This window comes from Hemitrygon akajei, chromosome 29, assembly GCF_048418815.1.
Source record: "Hemitrygon akajei chromosome 29, sHemAka1.3, whole genome shotgun sequence".
NCBI lineage: Eukaryota > Metazoa > Chordata > Chondrichthyes > Myliobatiformes > Dasyatidae > Hemitrygon > Hemitrygon akajei.
Window position 1 is genome coordinate 21,247,135 of NC_133152.1, and position 22,968 is coordinate 21,270,102.

At 38.8% G+C, this 22,968-nt stretch overlaps 1 protein-coding gene across 1 annotated transcript in view; it reads right to left on the bottom strand.

Moving 5' to 3' along the window:
- foxj3 (forkhead box J3) overlaps positions 1 to 20,615 on the bottom strand; it is a 144,728-nt gene extending 124,113 nt beyond the window's left edge. Inside the window, 2 exon segments of the mRNA XM_073031797.1 lie at positions 3,868 to 3,963; positions 20,485 to 20,615. The gene's annotated coding sequence lies outside the window, so the exon portion shown is untranslated.
- Positions 20,616 to 22,968: the final 2,353 nt, after the last annotated feature.

Genomic DNA, 22,968 nt, shown 5'->3' on the forward strand with positions numbered 1-22,968 from the left:
TCCAGTCCAACAAGTGTTTAAACCAAGACCTGCAATCACCTTTGATAATCACAATGTAAAATGAAAATAAACAAAATTAACATATACAACTATACCAAGCTGTAATATTATCTGCTTGTGATTCACAGTACTTGGAATATTGGGTTTTATACACTCACCTTTTTGGTCTCATCCTGCTTCAATGAACATGTATGAAAAGCTGGTTCAGTCACAACTAGATCAATGTTTGAGTTCTGAGAGCTACACTCACTTTAGGGTGTGAAAGTTTAGAAGAGAATGCAAATAAACCTTACCAGAATTAGTCCTGGAATAATAGAGTTTACTTACGTGGGAAAGCTAAGGTTGTTCTTTTGGAATACAAGTGCTTATTAAGAGATTTGATTTTAAAAAATGTGAGAAGCTCTGACAGAGAGAACCATTCAAATAGAGAATAAAAATAAGACAAAAATTAACTCTCAAGTACCACTACTAGTTGTTCACTACCTTCTAAGATTTCACTAAACTCCCATGTTCTGGATGCAACTTAAAACATCTGCCAAACATTCTACATAAAATCTTTCTCAAAATAACAATTGATCTTTAGTGAAATGAATAAGAAACAAGCACTGGAAACACTATACCAATGGCGGGTAAACAGGTTAGCTCATCACTTCAGTAAACTACAACACACGAACGTTAGCAATAGAATAAAACTTTGTTTTTTGGTCAATTAATGGGTCTGTTTAAATAGGGTCATGTGGCTAAAGAGACTTCAGCTAAACCTTAACTAATGAACAAACAACTTCCATACTAATCAGCAATATTTGATGGCAGCTAACAGTCTATATCAAAACATAGAAGAGTCAGAATACTAGTAAGTCTTGTCACATAAAATAGACCCAGTGGCTACTTATAGGGACAGTTGCTCGTTATTGCAAATATCTAATCAGCCAATCATCTGACAGCAACTCAACACATAAAAGCATGCAGGCATGGTCAAGAGGTACAGTTATTCAGACCAAATATCAGAATGGAGAGGAAATGTGATCTCAGTGACTTTGACTATAGAATGATTGTTGGTGCCAGATGAGATGGCTTGAGTATGTCAAAAACTGCTGATCTCCTGGGATTTTCATGCACAACAGCCACTAGAGCAGAGACTTCCAACCTTTTTTTAATGTCATAGACCAATGCCATTAAGCAAGGGGTCCGTGGACTCCAGGTTGGGAACTACTACTCTAGAGCTTATAGAGAATGGTGCAGAAAAACAAAAATGTCAGAGAAGAATGGCTAGACTAGTTCAAGCTGACAGGAAGACAACAGTAACTCAAATAACCAGGCATTACAACAGTGGTGTGCAAAAGATCATCTCTGAACACACAACACTTTGAACTTTGAAGTAGATTGGCTACAGCAGTAGAAGACCACACAGAATTCCACTCTTGTTCCTAGTAAAATAGCTGAGAGTACAGTGCATATAAAAAGTACTCACCCCCTTGGAAGTTTTCATGTTTTATTGTTTTACAACATTAAATAAGAGTGGATTTGTTTTGTTTTTTTGACACTGATCAACAGAAAAAGACTCTTCATGTCAAAGGGGAAGCAGATCTCTACAAAATGATCTAAATCAATTATAAATATAAAACAAAAAATAATTGATTGCATAAGTATTTCGCCCCCCTTTAATATGATACACCAAATCATCACTGATACAGCCAATTGATTTTAGAAGTCACATAATTAGTTAAATGGAGATCTGTTTTGGAGACCCAAGTTCAGTCAAGGTGTTTCAACTGATTGTAGTAAAAATAGACCATGTCTGGAAGCTCCAACTTCTGGTGAGTTAGTATCCTAGCAAAAAAATACACCATTAAGACAAAAGAACACTCCAAGCAACTCCACAGGATAGTTATTGAAAAGCACCAGTCAGGAGATGAATATAAGAAAATCTCCGAACCACTGAATATCCTTTGAGTACAGTTAAGTCAATCGTCAAGAAATGGAAAGAACATGGCAAGCTGTTTTCAAAAACAGAGTGACCATGCAAGAAAGGGACTAGTGAGGGAGGCCACCAAGAGACCTATAACAACTCTGTAGGAATTACAAGCTTCAGTGGCTGAGATGGGAGAGACTGCACATACAAAAACTGTTACCTGAGTGCTTCACCAGTCACAGCTTTATGGGAAAATGGGAAAAAGAAAGCCACTGTTGAAAAAATTCACATGAAATCTCAGCTAGGATTTGCTAAAAACAATATGGGAGACTCTGAAGACAACTGGAAGAAGGTTCTGAGGTCCATAATTGAACTTTTTGGTCATCAGACTAAACACCATCATTAAAAACACACCTTCCCTACTGTGAAGCATGGTGGTGGCTGCATCATACTGCGGGGGTTGCTTCACTGCAGCAGGCCCTGAAAGGCCTGTGAAGGTAGAGGGTAAAATGAATGCAGCAGAATACAAGGAAATCCCTGGAGGAAAACCTGATGCAGTCTGCAAGAGAACTGCGAATTCGGAGAAGATATTTATTTTTCATTTTATTTTATTTCATTTTTATTTTTATTTTATTTAAGACAATGATCCCAAGCATAAAGCCAAAGCTAATGTCCTGGACAGGCCAAGTCAGAGTCCAGACCTCAATCCAATTGAGAACTTGTGGCTGGACTTGAAAAGGGCTGCTCACTCAAAATCTCCATGCAATCTGTTAGAGCATGAGCAGCTTTGTAAAGAAGAATGGGTGAAAAATTACAGTGTCCTGGTGCCCAAAGCTGTTAGAGACTTATCCACACAGACCCAAGGCTGTAATTGCTGCCAAAAATGCATTTACTAAATACTGACTTGAAGGCGGTGAATACTTAAGCAATCAATTATTTTGTATATTATATTTGTAATTAATTTAAATCACTTTGTAGAGATCAGTTTTCACTTTGACACGAAAGAGTCATTTTCTGTTGATCAATGTCATAAAAGCCAAATTAAATCCACTGTGATTCAATATTGTAAAACAATAAAACATGAAAACTTCCAAGGGTGTGAATACTTTTGATAAGCACTATATGTCATATGCCTTCACATATTTAACATTCCCCTCCACCCCAGGAAAAAAACCATCAATGAATGTTTTTAAAAGACCTTAAACCTGATACAAAAGTATATAGTCTAACAGACAACTTGTAAGCTTCAGAGACCGACACCAGAAAGATACCAACACTGCTTCAAAATAACCCTCCATTTCCAGTGGCAGGATCAGTAAACCAACACGTCATAATCCTCTCCCAATCCAGTTTATCCAGGTAGGAGATACAGAAGCCTGAACGCACACACTCAGCAAATCAGGGACAGCTTCTTCCCTTCTGCCACCTGAATGGACTTTGAAGCTTGGATACTACCTCACTTTATTTATATACAATATTTCTGGTTTTGTACATTTTAATAATCTATTCTATATATGCAATTGATTTACTTGTTTATTATTATGTTTTTATTTTATTTATTATTTTTTTCTCACTCTCTGCTAGATTATGTATTGCATTGAACTGCTGCTGCTAAGTTAACAAATTTCACGTCACCTGCCGGTGATAATAAACCTGATTCTGATACCAGTGCCCTAATTACAAGGGGTACACCATATGGCTCATATGTCCAACACCAGCTTCTCAAAATGGAATTACCAAGTGGACAGAGCAAAAAATAATTTCCAAGGTGCTCTCAAAGCTTCCCCAACATTCTTAGGAATCCATGACCCACAATTATTCAGAATGGAGGGGGGGACAGTCAGCATAGCACTGAAAACTGTTAGTTCATTCAATGGGAACACAAGCCCTATATAAACAACAAAAGATACAAACCACCTTTGAAATTACCCACCCTCCCTCAATTCTCAACCCACCTGTGCCAGAGACTGCAAATCCCATACTGTCATCAGCCACCCGAGGACCCAAAGAACTGAAGTGGAAGCAAGTCATCTTCGATCCTGAGGGATTGCCTATGAAGAATTATTAATGATTTAATATTCAGTCACTGGAGCTATTTAATTTTTGTTTCAAACATTTCTCCAACTTAAAACCCATTTCCCACAGTAAACTCACTGTAATGAATATAATCTGTGAAATGAAGCACATAAAAAACATATTTAATAATTATTGGCTACTTTTACCCAGCTGTTTACAGTCTGAGTTAGACAATTGTGGTTTTGAGTCTCACAACATGACTTAAGCATATAATTTAAGATACCATTCCTCAGTTATGGGAGCTACAAAGTACTTCAACACATCTTTAAAGGAAAAGAAACAGGAGGAGGTCATTCAAATATTCAAACTTAATTTACATGTTAGATACCAGACCAATAATCAAGAGCTTCCACTAATAACAGAGTCCAGAGTTCAAATCCCACATTGGCAGCTATGGAATTTAAATTTAGCTAATATTCTGAAATTTCTATTTTAAAAGCCCATGTTACGATCATCATAAAACTACCAAAACGTGACACAAAAAAACCACCTATATTAATACAAACAAGAGAAAATCTGCAGATGCTGGAAATCCAAATTACCACAAAATGCTGGAGGAACTCAGCAGGCCAGGCAGCATCTGTGGAAAAGAGTACAGTTGTCATTTAGGGCCAAGACCCTTCAGCAGGACACTTTATTAATACCCTGCTGATCTTGCCGGTAACAGTAGATTCCAATTAATTGAGATACACTGAGACCAATACATTTTGGCCTAATTAAGCAGGTGCCCCAACTAGCCAAAATTTCATGAAAGCAGCTAGAGGTATAAAATGATAAACTACTGTTTAACTGAGTAACAAATTGTGTATTTAAATGAAATATGGAACAAATAGAACTGTGTCCAGTTCTGGTCGCCTCACTATAGGAAGGATGTGGAAGCATTGGAAAGGGTACAGAGGAAATTTCCCAGGATGCTGCCTGGTTTAGAGAGTATGCATTATGATCAGAGATTAAGGGAGCTAGGGCTTTACTCTTTGGAGAGAAGGAGGATGAGAGGAGACATGATAGAGGTGTACAAGATATTAAGAGGAATAGATAGAGTGGACAGTCAGCGCCTCTTCCCCAGGGCACCACTGCTCAGTACAAGAGGACACGGTTTTAAGGTAAGGGGAGGGAAGTTCAAGGGGGATATTAGAGGAAGGTTTTTTACTCAGAGAGTGGTTGGTGTGTGGAATGCACTGCCTCAGTCAGCGGTGGAGACAGATACACTAGTGAAGTTTAAGAGACTACTAGACAGGTATATGGAGGAATTTAAGGTGGGGGGTTATATAGGAGGCAGAGTTTGAGGGTCAGCACAACATTGTGTGCCAAAGGGCCTGTAATGTGCTGTACTATTCTATGTTTCAATACTACTACTGTAATATAAAACTGTATATTAATTTCTAATTGTCATAGATGTAGGAATTCATCCAGTGTACCTGTACACTGTCGTGCTCTTTTGATTGACTTTAAATGAACAAATCAGCCCAGACACCTAGTGTAGGTAATGAACTGCCCTACACAATGCGATTGACATTTGCATCCTCCAATCTTCATTTTCACTTAACATTCAAAATGATTGTTGATACCATTTGAAACTGTGTTCATCAAACCAGTTGTGAATTGTCTTACTGCTTATTTCTCACCAACTATCAGTGACAAAATTCACTGCTTTTCAACTCAAGCACATGCAAGTGCTACTATTTTAAAACTGTTCTGTGTAAGCACGGCATAGTGTCTGACGGCCACACAAGCGCACACATCTGACGCTAGCTAGAAACTGTTCAACAACAGTCTCCTCCCCCCAATAAGTGTCCCAAATAAACAAAGGGATTATCAGCTATATTCCCAATTAGTTTTTGTTCTTTAAGTGTTGCCCGACATGAGCAGCTGCCTCAAATTAACTGATGGCCCAATTAATTGGAATCCACTGTATAATTCCAGATTCAACAGTTTGGTTGATGTGTAAATGTCCTCAAAAATAATTACCAAATTAGGCAGATCGGGGCAATTTGAGACAATAAATTATCACTTTGTTAATTGAAAAAATATATAAAAGCACAATTTCCTTTAATTGCCCCGTCGATATTTAATATTCTCACCAATACTGATCCAATATTGAATGCCTTTATATAGTGGTCATTGGTAGAGTGAGCCAGCAGCAGAAATGGGCAGAAAAGTTGTGAGATTCCAAATTTATATTACCTTTTGTGCGAAAAGGTGCCAGCAGGATTCTATCCCTGGATGAAGTTGGTTTAATTTTTAAGACTATGCACCTTTCCTCCCCAGAAAAGGACCAGACCAAGCCCACTAGTCATCTCAAACACCTTGCTTGACCACTCTTCTGCCAACTAAATTTAAGGGACTAAGCATAGATTATGTTTGCTACCTTGCATAATTTAATGCTTTTTTTATACCCAGCATTATTCGATACCCAGCTCACCACCCTCATCTCTTCTTCTGTCTGCCCAATATTACTAACAAGCAATTTGAAATAATATACCAATGTTAACAATGAAAGAAGTTCCCAAACACAGGATCAACATAGTGGATGAAGTTAAAAATTTAAGTGTGGTTCAGTCCAGCAGCATAGAGCAACATTAACTTTAATCCCATTCATCTGTGTTGATTTGACCATAAGAACATTAAAATCAAAGGCTGGGGGCCACTGTATAACAAGTTGATCAGCTATGTCAGTACCCTTGAGCTTAAAAACCTAATTTCCCATGTTAATACAAACACACGCACATAGCTTCCATAATGTTAATAAAGTCTTCATGTACTACTAAGTTCGAACTATTCAACTGCTCATCCTAGAGCCAGATACCCTGCATTTACACAACTATCCCGCACACATTTAGCAAAGCACATAATTTAAAATAAAGCAGGCTGGCATGCGCACGCGCATGTGTGTGTTTTATATTTTTATTTATATAAATGCAAAACTGACCTAACAAAAGCCATTTATTCACTGAATACCCAAGTAAAATCCATCAAACTGGTCTGAGATTTTATTGATCCGTAGGCATTGATCTGAACAAGAAAGTAGTAAAAAAGACCAATAGCCTCATCTAGCTGAAGACTGGAGTTAGAATGAAATAATTTTAATAAAACCCTCTGAGAGTGGATGTCCTATATGCCAGATAAGCAAAACGCACCTGCAAACAGTCAAAGATTCACCAAAGGTCATTCACAAATGGCAACCGTGGTAAAAATGAAGACAAGGACAGTTAATTCCTGTGAAAATGGATTTCAGTGTGAATCAGCTTTTTGTTAGGAAAAATTTCATTAAATTAAAACATCTATTATTTCAGAATCAACAGCAGCAGCAATCATGATAATATATTAGGGACACAGACAAGATTCCACACGAAGCTTCAGGATGAATGAGATTTTTTTCTCATATGGGTACACTGTACTACGCCATCTTCAAAAAAAAATGACAATTTTCAAGAATGAGCAATGTAGTAAAAATTCCATCAATCCTGGCTGCAGAAAATTAAATATGCACAATCCCAGGCAGATTTTTATGAGCATCAAGATATTAATTCCTGTATCAATTTGCATCTTTATAAAGCTCGAGTTAGTTTGCATTTGGAATACTGCATTCAGTTCTGGACATTGAACTAGCAGTAGGAGAACGAAGTTTTGGAGAAAGTGCAGAAGAGATATACCAGGATGTCGCCTGGATTATGTGGCTGGACAAACTTTGGTTGTTTTCTCTGGAGGCAGAGGTTGAGGGAGATCTCATAGAGGTTTATGAGATTATGAGGCATCAATAGAATAGACAGCCACCATGATTTTCTTAGGGTTGACATGTTTAATACCTGAGGGCATGCGCTTTACACAGTGGGGTGCCTGGTATGCACTACCTTGAGTGATTGGATGTAAATATAATGGAGCTGCTGAAAAGGTGCTTAAATAAACTCATGAATGCGCCAGAAATGGAAGGACATGGACACTGTGAAGGCAGAAGAGATTACTTCAGTTGGCCATTTGATTACTAATTTGATTAGTTTGGCACAACACTGCGAGCCAAGGGGCCTGTTCCTTTTCTGTATTGTTCTGAGTTGGAATTAAGCAGTGATACTAGCTGCCTATAAACAAAGGAATCCAAATGTTAGACATGGACAGACATCTGGTTAAGACGAGGCCAACAGAGGCAAACAGTAAACATGCCACCAAACTTTTCTCATAATGAAACTATAGTCCATGCAACTAAACAAATTGCCTGATATTTAAATGCTTTAATTTTCCAGATTAGTAGCATTCATACTTCAATTCCATTCAAGCACCCAACAGGCTTAAATTCTGAATGTGCACACAACCGACAAATCAATTCTTTCCAAAGTATTTAAACTAAAACATAACACTGTCACGACATACGCTGCTGATATTAAACCTGATTCTGAAGATCTTTGCCGTGTCATTTCAATACAAATTAAGTGTTTTGTATGGTTTATAGTGTACAATTACCATCAGCAATAGGAAAAGACTGGAATAAAAGTAGAGAGGAAAAGTAACATGAAGACAATACAATAGCCATTACAACATCATCAACATTCTGCAGAAATTTGCACACCACAATTTCAGCAACATTTTTAGAAACTTAAATTGCCTCTTGAATACTTTTTTCAGGTATGTGATCAGAATAGCTTCTGAGAAAATTTTGGGGGCAGAAGAGGGGGTTAAATGTAAAGACTCGGGTGTGAGAATTTGCAAACACCAAACTTTATTAAAAGAGATTACTCTTACTCTGCACAAGACAAAATAAACAACATTGTTTAATATATGAAGGTACAATCACCTAAGTGTAGTATAGAAGACTTAAACAGAATTCAATGTACTAAGGGTTGAATGAAGGAAACCTGTTGGCTAGCGGGCAAAGCCAATACTACTGTTCGCAAGCTTGAACAGCAATAATGATAGCATGGAAACTACCAGAAAGATTAAATGATCCGGAAGAAAGAAATTTATATTTGTCTCCCAATTTTAACTGCAATTCCAACTGAACTAGCAAGCCACTCAGTTCTGGGGAAATTAGTAATGGATACTAAAAGCTGTCCAGTATGCAAAAGCAACAGCCATATTCTATGAATGCTAGAAATAAATTGTTAAATATTATGTGTTCTTTGTAGTAAAGGCATTCAATATGTATTTGTAGAAATTACTAGTATATTCATAACATTTATTGCAGCACTTTGGGTTGCTCCAATGGTCCATCCCATAAAGATCTATCAGAAAAAAATCTAAGACCATAACACAAAGGATCAGAATTTAGCCATTCGGCTCAGCAAGTCTGTTCTTCAGGTCTAATTCTGGTCTACAGAGCAACAAGTACTAGCACTAAAATTGACAGCATTTACAAATAAAATTTAGTCAGGGAGCTGACCCCATTACAGTTGCTTAATGGTGAATATGTAAATGTTGAATAAATGTGGCTTGCACACAAGATATTCCAAGTTGGGCATACAAATACTTGGAAGGGTGATCGCTGTCCCATGTTCAATAAACTTTGTCACTCTTCTTAACATGCAAGTTTAAAAAAATTACAGATACCAGCTGCTAAGTTGACATGTAAACATACTGCACAATTCAATCCCCCAAATTCATACCCCCTTACATCTCCATTACTTTAAATTTGGGATGAAGCTGTCAACTGCTTTTTGGTTTGCTGTTGTATCCTGGAATAACACATTCTGGATTCATTAACTCCTGAGAAGAATTCATTAAAACAGAACCATTCCAGAACAACACCACCTCAGCTACCATCAAATCTTTTCCTACTGCCATTAGAAGCAATATTTATGGTTCTTACTGGTGAACACAGTTGGTAACAATCACTCAACAATAACTAAATCACTCAAGCATACTACATCACTGAAAAGTATTAATTTTAGGACATAATGTTAGATTACTGCAATAACAGATTTGAAGCTATACTCCAATGCTATCAAGGTTGGTCCCAAATCTCAACTGCATATTGAAAATTTCAAAGGATATCAGGTAATATTTGTGTGCAAAACTGTCAAATGCTCACAGATTGTGTTACAGATTCAGAAACGACTTCCCAAGTCAACCGTTCATTTTTCTTCGTGTCCAGTATAGTGAAACCCATCAACACACTAAAACTGCTGAGAGATCCACTAAGTTGATCCTCTTGGATCTCACATGACTCCTTCCATCCATCAATCCCACTACAGGAATCCTAAGAATGCAGATCCAGCTGAATAAAAGCCTAAGACTCATGTTTGCTCTGAGATAGTAATTTAATGTAATGTAATCAAGGCTATATGGACCCAAGCTGGGAGAATGCCAGCCCTCACTGACAAGGCAATTGCTAGTTCCAGGACCATGGGTGATCCATCTGGCAAATCAACAAAAGAAAATCCAAGGCAAAGGAGGCAATCTGCCCTATCAGATTTATACCAACCAAAATAGAAATTGCTACCCAGCTATTCCTACCTTCTACCACTGATCTGTAACACAGCAGGTGATGGCCATCCAAGTATACATTTGAATACTTATTCTGAAATGTGGTAATGGCTCTGCTTCCACTACATTTCAAGCAGCGAGTCCCAGAAGCTATTACCCACCAGATCAAAGCATTTTTCATAATGCTCTCTGGCTCTGACAAATCAGCTAAGAAAAACAGGTCCTTGCTGTTAACTCTGTCGAAGACTTTCACAATTTTATATACCTCAAAACCAACCTACAACCTCCTGTGTTCCAATGAAAACTCACTCCCACAGCCAATTTCTCACCATGGTAAACTTTTCCAGTCCAGGCACCATCCACTTAAATCTCCTTTACATAACTGACTATGTAATCAGATTTTTCCTGTACACCCTAAGTAATCAGAGTGCGTATTCCAAGTTTGCTGTGCTTCCCACTGGTTTGAAAGAAATTCTCTAGGCCACTATTGCTAAATAATTTCTCAGCCTAGTAACATTTACATTTCTATCTTATATCTACATCACTAATTCTATTTTGCTTGCTTTGTTGCACCTTCCCCAAATGCATTCTCACATATTTACATTGAATTCCATTTGCCACTTTTCTGCCCAATTGACAAAATCATCTTTTTCCCTTCAGATCAAAATTAGTCAAACAAAATTTTGTTGGATAATCTGCAAACTTTAATCATGTGCCATACATTTAAATTTAATGTATTAAAATTTACAACAAACTGCAAGAAATTATGTACTAATAATTGTGAAACTCAACCCATACCAGCACTTCAGTTAAAAAAAATTCAATTACTACCCTCAGCTTTTTACCACTGATCCAGTTTGCCACTCACTACAGGATATAGTCCTTTTCCATGTGGGACCATTTCAAAAGCCTTATCATAATCAAAATACACTACATCTTACACACAGCCCTCATTGATCCTCTTCTTTGCCTCCAAACTCAAATTACTCACACATTCTCTTAACAAATCTAAGACAACTGATCTAGATGAATTCAGGCTATATGAGGTTTCTCTCGACTGTCAGTATAGACTCCAATAAATTGTCCAATGAAGTTAAACAAGTTGACCCATAATTGGCCAGTTTACTGCTTCCTTCCCTTTCATACAACAACTGCAATCCTCCAAGGCTCCAGCACTATTCCTGTAAGCAGGGATAACTAAAAGCTGCTAGACAGAGTCTAAGTACTTTCCTTCCTCGCTTCTTCTACAAGCATGCGATCACTATCATCCAGGTTTGATAATTTATCCACCTTCAGAAGGTGTTAGGTCCCCTTATTAATTCTTTTGCGATGCACATCTTATTTCACACTTCCTCCCTAACTGCAACATTTGCACTGTCCTCCTCCCTGATTAGGACAGTTACAAGGAATTCATGAAAAATACTGTGCATTTTCCTCCATCTCCACTAATAGGTCTCACTTTCTTCAATTATCTTTTGCACTTAGTTTAAAATATCTTTTGATTTTTCCTACATTATTTTGCATTGCAATCTTTATTTTCTTAATTTTCCTACAATTTTACTCCTACACATCGTACATTCTTCTTGGATTCTGAAGTATTAATATCTTGGCATCTTATTTAAGCTTTTTTTTGCATTATCATTCTCTCTGTGGACCCTGTCAGTCAATCGGGGGTTCAAAACTGCAGGCCTGCCAAAATGTATTATGAACCTCTTGGAACTCTTTCTTGAATGCCTCCCATTACTCTGAAAAGAATTTACTACAAAGCAGCTGGCTCCACTCTACTTCTGCTAACTCACTTGTCAGCCTAGTAAAAGGTCTTTTTTTAAAAAAATGTTACTAATTTATCTTTGCCTTTTTCCATAACTATGCTAAACCTAATTGAATGGTGCTACTACAAAGACCTGTCCCATTGATACTCCACCAAGTACACTCAAACCAGTGAGTTTGTGCTTTATCCTTACACTAACCATATAGTCCTTTGACATATTACCCCTTCTTATAGCCTTGAATGCTTCTTGAACCTACCAACACCAGCTTTCATTTCTTCTACTGTCAGAAAAGTAACCACAACCATTCCTGTCCCTTTCAGCTGAGTATCCATAATGACTATGGTACATTTCCATGTTGACCTTTACCTTCAGCTCACTGACCTGGTGCCTTCCTTGCATTAAGCACAGGCTGAATTTTTTTAAAGAATATTTTCCAATGTTGGCTTTCTTTACCTTCCAAGCTTCCACTAGATTTTTGTCTTCCATTTACAGGTCAGTTTTCTCTCTCTGAATCTATGCTCAGTTTTCCATTCTTCTGCCAAACTATCTTGAAGCCTCTACAACAGCATCAGCAAGTCTGCCTGCAGAGATATTGGCCTTGGTTGTACTTAAAGTGCAAATTAATCATGCTGTACCCAATATCCTGTGTATAAGTCTGACAGGGATCAATTTGGTTCTAAATGTCAATCATTGGACTATCAGTTCCAATCTGCATCATGATTATAACTTTCTGTAACTGCTTTAAGATTAGAAATTTAACAAGAGAAAGTTAAAATCTTCCTGTCCACCCCCCTCAGCTCATGGATGGCGTTATGCATGTTTAGATGGGAAGGCATTTTATAGTCTGATGAGCAAGTCCAGAGAGCTCTTATTAACCTTTGACTTTTGTACAACCAAATCCAATCAATCTGAACGCTGGACTAATGTCCAATTTTAAACTGCTATTTATTCATTTCAGAATTTAAATGAGAACACATTTATTATAATTCACAAAATACAGCAATTTTCAATATGCTTCAAACAGAAGTAAAATTATAAAAATACCAAATAAAGTCAATTCACCAAAACAGCCAAGAGTTTTGACAGAAAAGCACTAGATTCCTTCAAGCAACATTGTTAAGAACAAATTGACAAAAGACTCCATTTCATGCACACTGATAATAGAAATAGCATTTGGAACCCACAATCTTCTTAAAGCCATTTGCTGAATATGCCAATAGTACAGGTGAGTTAATAAGGTAACAGAGGCAAACCACATATACCAGAATACCTGAGATTTAATTGCTCGTGTTGAGGTAACTAATCCTATATCAGGCAAGCAAGTTACTGCAATTGGTTTTGGCAGATCCCAATTGTGAACTGGAAAGAAATAACCAAGTTCCCACACATTGCTTTTCAACCACGCTTATCAAATAAAGCACTTATGAACACATCTTTGGACAAATCCTAAGCTTGTCTAACACCAGCCTTCAAAGACCTATGAAGGAGGGGCTGCGGGAGAAGGACACAATGCATTCTGAGAAGTAATTTCCAAAGCCAATTAACGGAATTCCCCAGCAGCATATCTCATCAACAAGCACTAAGATTTCACTTAGGTGGAAATGAAAGGAATAGGAGTCTCACTTTCAACATATGCTGATCTTGAAATGGATGTGATGTGGATGGCTGATTGTTCACCTCTTGTAGTGTTTTTACCATGAAACCCTGAAAACAAAATTCAAGCTTCCTTGCAAAGGTTTGACCCAGACAGTTACTCGATAGAGTACAACTGATCTACAGGCTGTTCCCTGGGGCACATACTAGTGGGAACATCAACTGTTGCTGCAAGTGAAAGATACACTGCAATTCATCTACTGCTAGAACTGGCCTAAAGTGGTCTTTAAGACACAGGAGCAGAATTAGACCATTTGGCACATCAAGTCTGCTCTACCATTCACTATTTGCCTGATTTATTTTCCTGCCTTCACCCCATAACCTTTGATGCCTTTACTAAGCAAGAATCTATCAACCTCCACTTTAAACATACCCAATCACTTAAACTCCATAACTGTGGCAATGAATTCCACAGATTAACCACCCTCTGGCTAAAGAAATGTTTCCACATCTCTGTTCTAAAGCAACATCCTTCTATTCTGTAGCTGTACCTTCTGGTCCTATGCTCTCCTACATTTGGGAACATCCTCTCCACGTCCTTCCTATTCAGGCCTTTCAACTTTCAATAGCATTCAATGAAATCCCCCCTCCCACTCTTATAAACTCCAACAGGTAAAGGCCCAGAGCCATCAAACACTACTCATCCATTAACACCATCAATCCCACGATCATTCTCATAAACCTCCACTGGATCCTCTCATCTGCCATCCTTCCTTCAACATGGGACCCAAAATTGTCACACAAATTGATCAAACATCTCATAACATTACATCCCTGCTTTTCTATTCTATTCCTCTCAAAATAAATGCTAACATTGCATTGCCTTCCTTAACACTGACTCAATCTGCAAGTTAACCTTTTGGGAATCCTGCACAAGGACTCCCAATTCCCTTTGCACCTCTGATTTCTGAATTCACTCTTTGTTTTGTAAATAGTCTATGCATTTATTCCTTCTATCGAAATGCATTACCATAAACTTCCCTACACTATATTCCATCTGCCACTTTTTTGCTCATTCTCTTAATCTGCTTAAGTCCTTCTGCAGAACCCCTGCTCGTAACACTACCTACTCCACCTATCTCTGTATCATCCACAAATTTGGCCACAACTCCATTAATTCCATTATCCACATCGTTAATGTGCTTTGTGAAAAGTAGCAAACCGCACCCCAATCCCTGCAGAACACCAGAGGTCACCAGCAGCCAACAAGAAAAGGCCCTCTTTATTCTCACTCTTTGCCTCTGCCACTCAGCCAAACTTCTATCCATGCTGGTCTCTTTCCAGTAATACTATGGGTTCCAATCTTGTTTAGCAGCCTCACAAATACAGTAACTTGACAAAGGCCTTCTAAAAATCCAAATAAACAACATCCACTGACCCAACTTAGTTGTCCTACTTCCTGTTATTTCCTCAAAGAATTCCAACGTATTTGTCAAGCAAGATCTCCCCTTTAACAAAGCCACGCTGACTTGGCCTATATATTGTGTGCCTCCAAGTACCCTGAAATCTCTTCCTTAATAATGACTCCAACATCTAACCAACCACTGAAGTCAAGCTAACAGGCCTATCATTTCCTGTCTTTTGCTTCCCTATCTTTTTAAATAGTGGAGTGACGTTTAAGATCTCCAGTCCTCTGGAATCATTCCAGAGTCTCGTGATTCTTGGAAGATCAATACTAATGTCTCTATAATCTCTTCAGCTATCCCCTTCAGAACCCTGGGGTGTAGTCCCTCTGGTCTGGGTATCTACCTTCAAACCCTTCAGCTTCCTACTCCATGGCCTTACACTTATCGCTGGAGCATCTGGGCAGTAAAGATACTTACATTACACTATTAGACTATTTATTGACGACAGCTTTACCTTCAATACTATAATTCCAAGAAAACAGATCTCCAAACTCTGAGACAAGGGACTCAACACCTCCCTCCGAAACTGGACCTTCAATTTTTTGGCCAACAGACTGCTATCAGTAAGGATAGATAACAACAATGGTACTTCACAGGTTGAGTCCACAGCCTTTCACTCAAATCTTTGTTCACTCACAACTGTGTGGCCAGATCCTGCTTTAACTATCTACAAGTTTGCCAATTATACCACCATAGTGGACCATGTCTCATATAACAATGAGTCAAAGTACAGGAAAGAGAGCTTAGTAACATGTGAGGACAACCTCCCCCACAATGTCAGGAAAATAAATGAGCTAGTCATTGACTTTGGGGAGGGGTGAGCGAGGTAAAACACATGCTCCTGTCTTCATCAACAGTGCTGAAATTGAGGTGTCAAGTTCTTCTGGGTAAATATCACCAATATCCTGGTCCAACCACATAGATGCCTGGGCAAAGAAAAATTATCAATGGCTTTTATCCTCAGGAGGCTGAAGAAATTTGATCTGTCTCCATTGACTATGACCAATTTTTATGAATGCACAACAGAAAGCATTCCATCTGGATATATCATGGCTTGGTACTGTAACTACTCTACCCATGACTGAAAGAAACTACAGAGAGTTCAGCACATCTTGGAAAGCAACCTCCCCTCCATGGACTATCTATACTATTATCCTTCCAGGTAAGGTGACGCTTGAGACCCAATGAAGACTGGGAGACCATTTTGCCGAGCACCTGCACTCCATTTGTCAGAAAAAGCGGGATTTCCCCGTGGCCACCCATTTCAATTCTACTTCCCATTCCTATTCGGACATGTCAATCCATGATCTCCTCTACTGCCCCAATGAGGCCACACTCAGGATGGAGTGTCAACACCTTATATTCTGCTTGGGTAGCATCCAGCCCAATGGCACGAACATCGATTTGACAAACTTCTGGTAATTGCCACCCCCTCACCATTCCCCCTTTCCCTCTATCATCGTATCTCTTTAACTGCTCATCACCTCTCTCTGGTGCCCCTCCTCCTTCCATTTCTTCCAAGGTCTTCCACCCGCTCCAATCAGTTGCCCCCTTCTATAGCCCTTTATCTCTTTCACCAATCAACTTCCCAGCTCTTTACTTCTCCCCCCCAACCTGGTTTCACCTATTACCTTGTACTACTTTCTCCCCTCCCCCCGACTTTCTTACTTGACCTCATCTTTTTTTTCCCAGTCCCAGGAAGAATCTCAGCCTGAAACATCAACTTTTTACTCTTTTCTGGCTTGCTGAGTTCCTTCAACATTTTGGGTGTGTTGCTTGGATCTCCAGCATCTGTAAGTTTTCTCATGTTTATCTCTACTTCTTGTTGCCTCAATAAAGCAGCCAACAGAATCAAAGGCCCCAACAACCCCAACCACTCTCTCTTCTTTTTGCCCCATCAAGCAGAGCATACAAAAGTCTGAAAGGACGTACCACAGGTTCAAGGACAACCTCTATCCAATTTGACTATTGAATGGTTCCCTAGTATGATAAAATGGACTTTTAACCTCACAATCTACCTTGTTATGATCTTGCCACTTCCTGTCTACTTTGCACTGCACTTTCTCTGTAGCTGTTGCACTTTATTCTACATTGTTATTGTTTCACCTTGTATCAGAACAATTCACTATGCAATGATGTGATCTGTAAGAATGCAGATGCAAAACAAGCTTTTCACTCCACATGGTACATGTGACGATAATAATTTTAGTTCCAAAAATTTACTGGCCTTTACAGCGTTGGGATGTCTGTAAGTGAATGCTGCTGACTGACTCACTGCAGGCTCCAGGGACACATCAAAGCTCAGAGCTGCCAATGATAAGGCTTTACAGGGAAGGACTACAATCTTGAGGTCCTGCTACCACTAGATACCGAGACTGGGGCCTGACTGTCAAACATTTGATAAGTGCACTGTTCAAAGAATCCACTTGAGTGGCATTGGTGCTTTGAACATAGAGTATACTGGTTTCACACCAAAATCATTGCATTGATTTGATGTCATGCCGAACTTAAAAATAAAGTCTGGAGAAACAAGAAAGAATGCAGATACTGGAAGTCTGGAGCAATACACAAAAATATGCTAGAGGAATTCAGCAGGTTAGGCAAAATCTATGAAGTCGATTTTTCAGGCTGAGACCCTTCAACAGGACTGGAAACAGAGCAAAAGACAGAATAAAACAGGCAGTGGGGTGGGGGGTTGTGGAGGGGAGCATGAGCTGGTAGGTGATAGGCGAATCCAAGTGACAAGGGGAAAGTAGGTAGATGGGCAAGGCGGGAAAGTGGCAATGATGTGAGGGGCTGGGGGTGGGGGGAGCAGAAACAGAGGAGAGCGGTTGAGAAGTTAAGAGAAATAAACTGCCCTAAAGTTCCGCACAAATAGCAGAACAAAACCAAATCCAAAACCTTGGAAAGAAAGATCAAAAATAAAGGGGAAACCTTAGCTTTTTTCCCACTTGAAGTACTTGGGCAAAGAAATACTTGCCAAACCAAAGGCCGTCCTGAGGCTAACACTCATTTGTAAAAGGTCGTGGTACTGCTTGGGAATATACTGACAGAGGTATTTGAAAAATGAATTTAAAAACCTGAAATGTTCCTTAAAAGGCAGCACACCAAGGATACTGTATTGTGACGAAAGGAATACATTCACCAAACTGTTAAACAAGCTCTGACCATAGATAAGTCAAAGGCACAGTAGCCTTCATCAAAGTAGATTGTACTGTATGCTAATAACCAACTAAGTGTCTGATTGTCCTCTCAGTCTTTCCTGTAGGAAAGAGAAACATCAAAGCTTGGTTCTTAAGTCACCATTAGGGTACATTAAATGTTACTTCTGTGATTATAGGGTTAATTATTTCATTTTTGAAAAATCTTAATGACTACTGCATACTTCAAGTTACACACAAAATTCTCTTTCTCTGTCCTTCAGTTTTTTTTAAATTACCAACCATATTCCACACAAAACAGTCCAGTTAATTTTACAGAACATTTAAGCCATCTGGGTTCAAGTCTAATGTTTAAGAGAAAATGCTGAAGAAGCAAGTATATATGATTTAAAGTGCTTCTTTAAAGCTATCTAAATGTCTAGATAAAAGCAAAGGCCAGGGCAGTACTTATCAAAAGGCTGTACTTTCAGTTATCAGGCTCTGAACATTAACTGATTCAACACGGAATGAATGAAAATAAATAGTAGAGGGTTGCAACCCTTGATAACCACCTGGTGAAGTCCTCAGGCATCCACGTACTTGTACATCATGCCAAGGCTGGTTTCAGTCAAACAGACTAATTTTGGATCGAAAATAATTCCTAAAGAGCCACTAATATATTTTACAAAAAAATTAATGAAAATGGACAAAGAATGAGCAAAAACAAATAAAACATAAATTATATTTTAAATAGTAATAAAATTGTACTAAATGCGTACCTCAAATTTTCTCTTGGAATTTTACAAATTAAAAGTTTGCTGGCAACTGGTTCTCAGGACTGTCTCAGTGACACGGAGACAGCTGCCAAAGAGCCTGAAAACGGAACAAGCTGAACAAATCTGTTTACTGCCTTCATAAAAATCAACAGCTATGTGCATGAGGAAATTATGTCAGAGAATAACCAAAATCACATTGAGCTTATTTCTGTAATCATTCACAAATTGCAAATTATTCAGACCAGCTGTAAGATTCTGTTCTCCCAAAGTCAAGATAACCACAACTACTAGCAGAGCGAAAATGTCTGCTATTAAATTATTACAGAATTCACACTACCTTGATGTAACATCACAACCTAATTTATCTAATGCTACCATTCCTTCAAAACAGTAGTAAAGTGAAAAGATTGTCTATAGAGAGCCTTCCCTCGTCTAAAGTAGCAAAGAGATACCATTAATTCATTGACAGTGGGCAAATGAAGTTTGACATGTACTGTCAAAGATGATGCAAATCACTGATAGAAAAATACTAGGCTTAATTAAGGTATCGGCAAAGAAAAGATAGACATGTGCATTTAATACAAACGATTTCACGTACTGCAATACTTTAGTTCATCTCAATCTGATCTTTCATGCCGCTCCAAATGACAATCTTTGTACTTCACCTCAGAGCTCAACATTCAATCCTAAACTGTAAAGGGCAAAATGCAGGATCGTACTACTCGGTATTTTCAACAACCCAAGAGGGCAGTGTGAATATTTTATTAACAAAATCCAAGAAAATGCGCTGGATTATCCACGATCAGAGCTTTCCAAAAAAACCCCCCACTAAGTGCATATATTTTGCACATGCAAAAACAAAAGCAGGATTTTTTAAAAGATCCAATGAAACTCCACCATTTCAAGTGTTGAAATCAAGCAGAGTGCACAAAATGTCTCGAATATTTTCCCTCTCCTCTGTGTAGTACATTACGATGACCAATAATTAAAATAATCTTGGCGGCCCATGCACTGCAGCCCCAGTGTCACTCATGCCCAGTCTATCCCAGGCCTGCGATACCCGCTTCACGACCAGGCCCGGGATGCTGCCTCCATTCCAGGCCACAACAATAAGTCTTCTCCCCTAACGTGGGCCTCAGGGTCTATTTTCGGCTCCGGTATCGATAATTGGTGAGAGCCAGGGCCGAGATGAGCTGGCTCGGACTCTGCTCCCCACCCCCTTCCCTCCTCTACACCCCCCCCCTCTCCCCACCCCCAACCCCTGGCGGGTGCACCCCCCGCCCCCAAAGAAGCTTGACTTGGACGCCACTCCAGACTGTCCCCAGCCGGACTCACCCTCTGCGACTCGCTTCCCTGAGAATGGCACCCCGCTGCCAGAGCTGGGGTGTTGGCCGCTGGCAGTCTTACTCCCGCTCCCACACCCGTTCCCAGTCCCGGTCCGTGTCAGCTCCAGGCTCGGCCTACACCCGGAACTATTTCGCAGGGACTTGCCACTCAATGTAGCGCTCCGCCGGCCGGGCCGCAGCACCAGCCCAGGCACTCCGAATCCCGGAAAGAGAGAGCGGACCTCGATGGATGGTCTGGTCCCCCGTCCCCCGTCCCCCCTGTAAAATCATCTGGCGCTGGTCAGAAGTTCTGTACGATCAGTGAGGAGATCATTTTCAAAACTGGTCTGGAAGGGGAAAAAAGGCAAATCGTTCTCCTGAAACTGTGATTTGATTAAAAAAAATGTAAAATCAAGGGTTAATGTTTTAAAACATCCTATTCCCCATGAACAAAATTACTTACATAACATTCCATTTTCACTACTTAAATATTCCATTTTCCCCTTGTTCACTGAATAGCAGTCATTCTAGTTCGGTGGTACTCCGTTGTCGTAAAATCCATGGGCTTTGTGCGTTAGAGAAGAGAATGGATGTAAATATTTAACGTATGCAGTTTGATCATCTGTAATTCAAAAAGTAGATTTTCAGTAGATAATTCAATAAGTAGATTTCCAGTATTTTGATGACTGCATCCTCATTATATTGAGAGTGACAGGGGTGGGGGAAGCAGTTGGTCAGGTGTACAAATGAAACACTGGTGTATTTGAAAGAATTCAGAAAGGTTACCTATAATGTGCTCAGAAAGAGGAGCACAAATTAATTTTTAATGTATACAATCCATTAAATGAACTTTCCATGCCTGTTCCAGATTGATAAAGTGCCTTGGTTAGATTCCTTTCTATTACAATCTCATTCTTGAGAGTCTTTTCCATTGCGGGAAAAGCAATCCATCTACAGAGGTTGGGAGCATGCATGCAAGTGAATGTCCACTCTTACTATCCACCAGAGAACTTTGCAATTCTCTGCAGCTCCAGTATAGACTTGGGCTTATAGTACTATATTGTATTGTAATGCACAGATTTCACATGAACAGGAAATGGCATGTGCATTGGGTCATGAAACCTCTGCCGTTCAACCAAGCCCCAACTCAATTTGCACCATGATATCCAACAAAACGTTCATGCAGTTAAGTGAAAATCTTCTCAAGGAAATACGATTTTGATGGAAAACACGTTGGTAGAGATCCACTTCAAAATAAACAAATACACTTTACTTTTAAATATTGTATTTTGTTACCCATTATCAGCTAAAGCAAGTGTTAAATCTTCAACTCATTGAGTGAACAAGATGACAGCTTCAAAATTTCCCCAAAACACTTGCAAAATGATAATAACTTTTATTTCCCTTTTTCAATAGTTGATGGTTTGGGGTAATTTGTTGGTTCCATTTTGTTCTTGTCTCTTTTCCTCAAACGTTGCTATATAAAAATAATGATCCAATTAGGTTAATGGTGATTTCTGGATTCTAGTCAGAAGGAAGCTGTGTGGATTAGAATATACTGAACATTTAGATTTTATTGTCTGTACTTTTGTCCTTGTGGGCTGCTTGAATATGTATTGCAGAGCTCATGGACCACAAATGAAAAAACACATGAAGTAATGAACTTAGAAATTGTACCTGGGGAACATCGTATTTAATTAATAATTTGGCTCCCATCTTGCAACAGTTCTAAAAGTAATCTTTTCCAAGTTGCTACTCATGTAAAATGACAAGATGTCTATTCTTAGATCCTACAGGACAAGACTGGGCTGCAGTTTTAGAATCATATTTAAGAGATTTTAATTTGCTTATAAAAAGGAATTGAAACTGGTATATGAACTACCAGTCCTCAGAACAGCTGGTATTCGTTCTCCATTCACACCCCAATAGGCCAATCGCAACATTCAATAAATAATGAATAATCAAATAATTTGAACACTTACTGGCAAATTAATCAGGGGAATAGCTGGCACCAAAGAACCTTTCTGAATGAACTGGTACCCAGTGATTTCAAGCTTTCTATCATTGCTCACATTGGTTCTGTCCAACAGACATACATTTCAATATTAAATGAGATGGTTGAAATTTGATAAGATTAGTGATAAAATCTAAAAAAAGACTAATACAATTTGTTTTGAATGTATTTAAGGGATATGCACTACAACTCCTGTACCTAATAAAGTGGCCACTGAGTGTACGTTTGTAGTCTTCTGCTGCTGTAGCCCTTCTATTTCAATTTTCAACACTTTGTTTAGTCAGAAATGCTCTTCTGCACACCACTGTTCTAATACATTGTTATTTGTGTCACGCTGCAGGATCACAGAGACTTGGAAGGGTTAACCAAAACGAGGAATTGTATTAACAAAAGAGCCAAAGTTAAACAATTAAAAAAACTTGCAAGGTCTTAGATAACTCGGCTAGAACTTCACTAGGCAGGGATCGAGACAACTGAGCA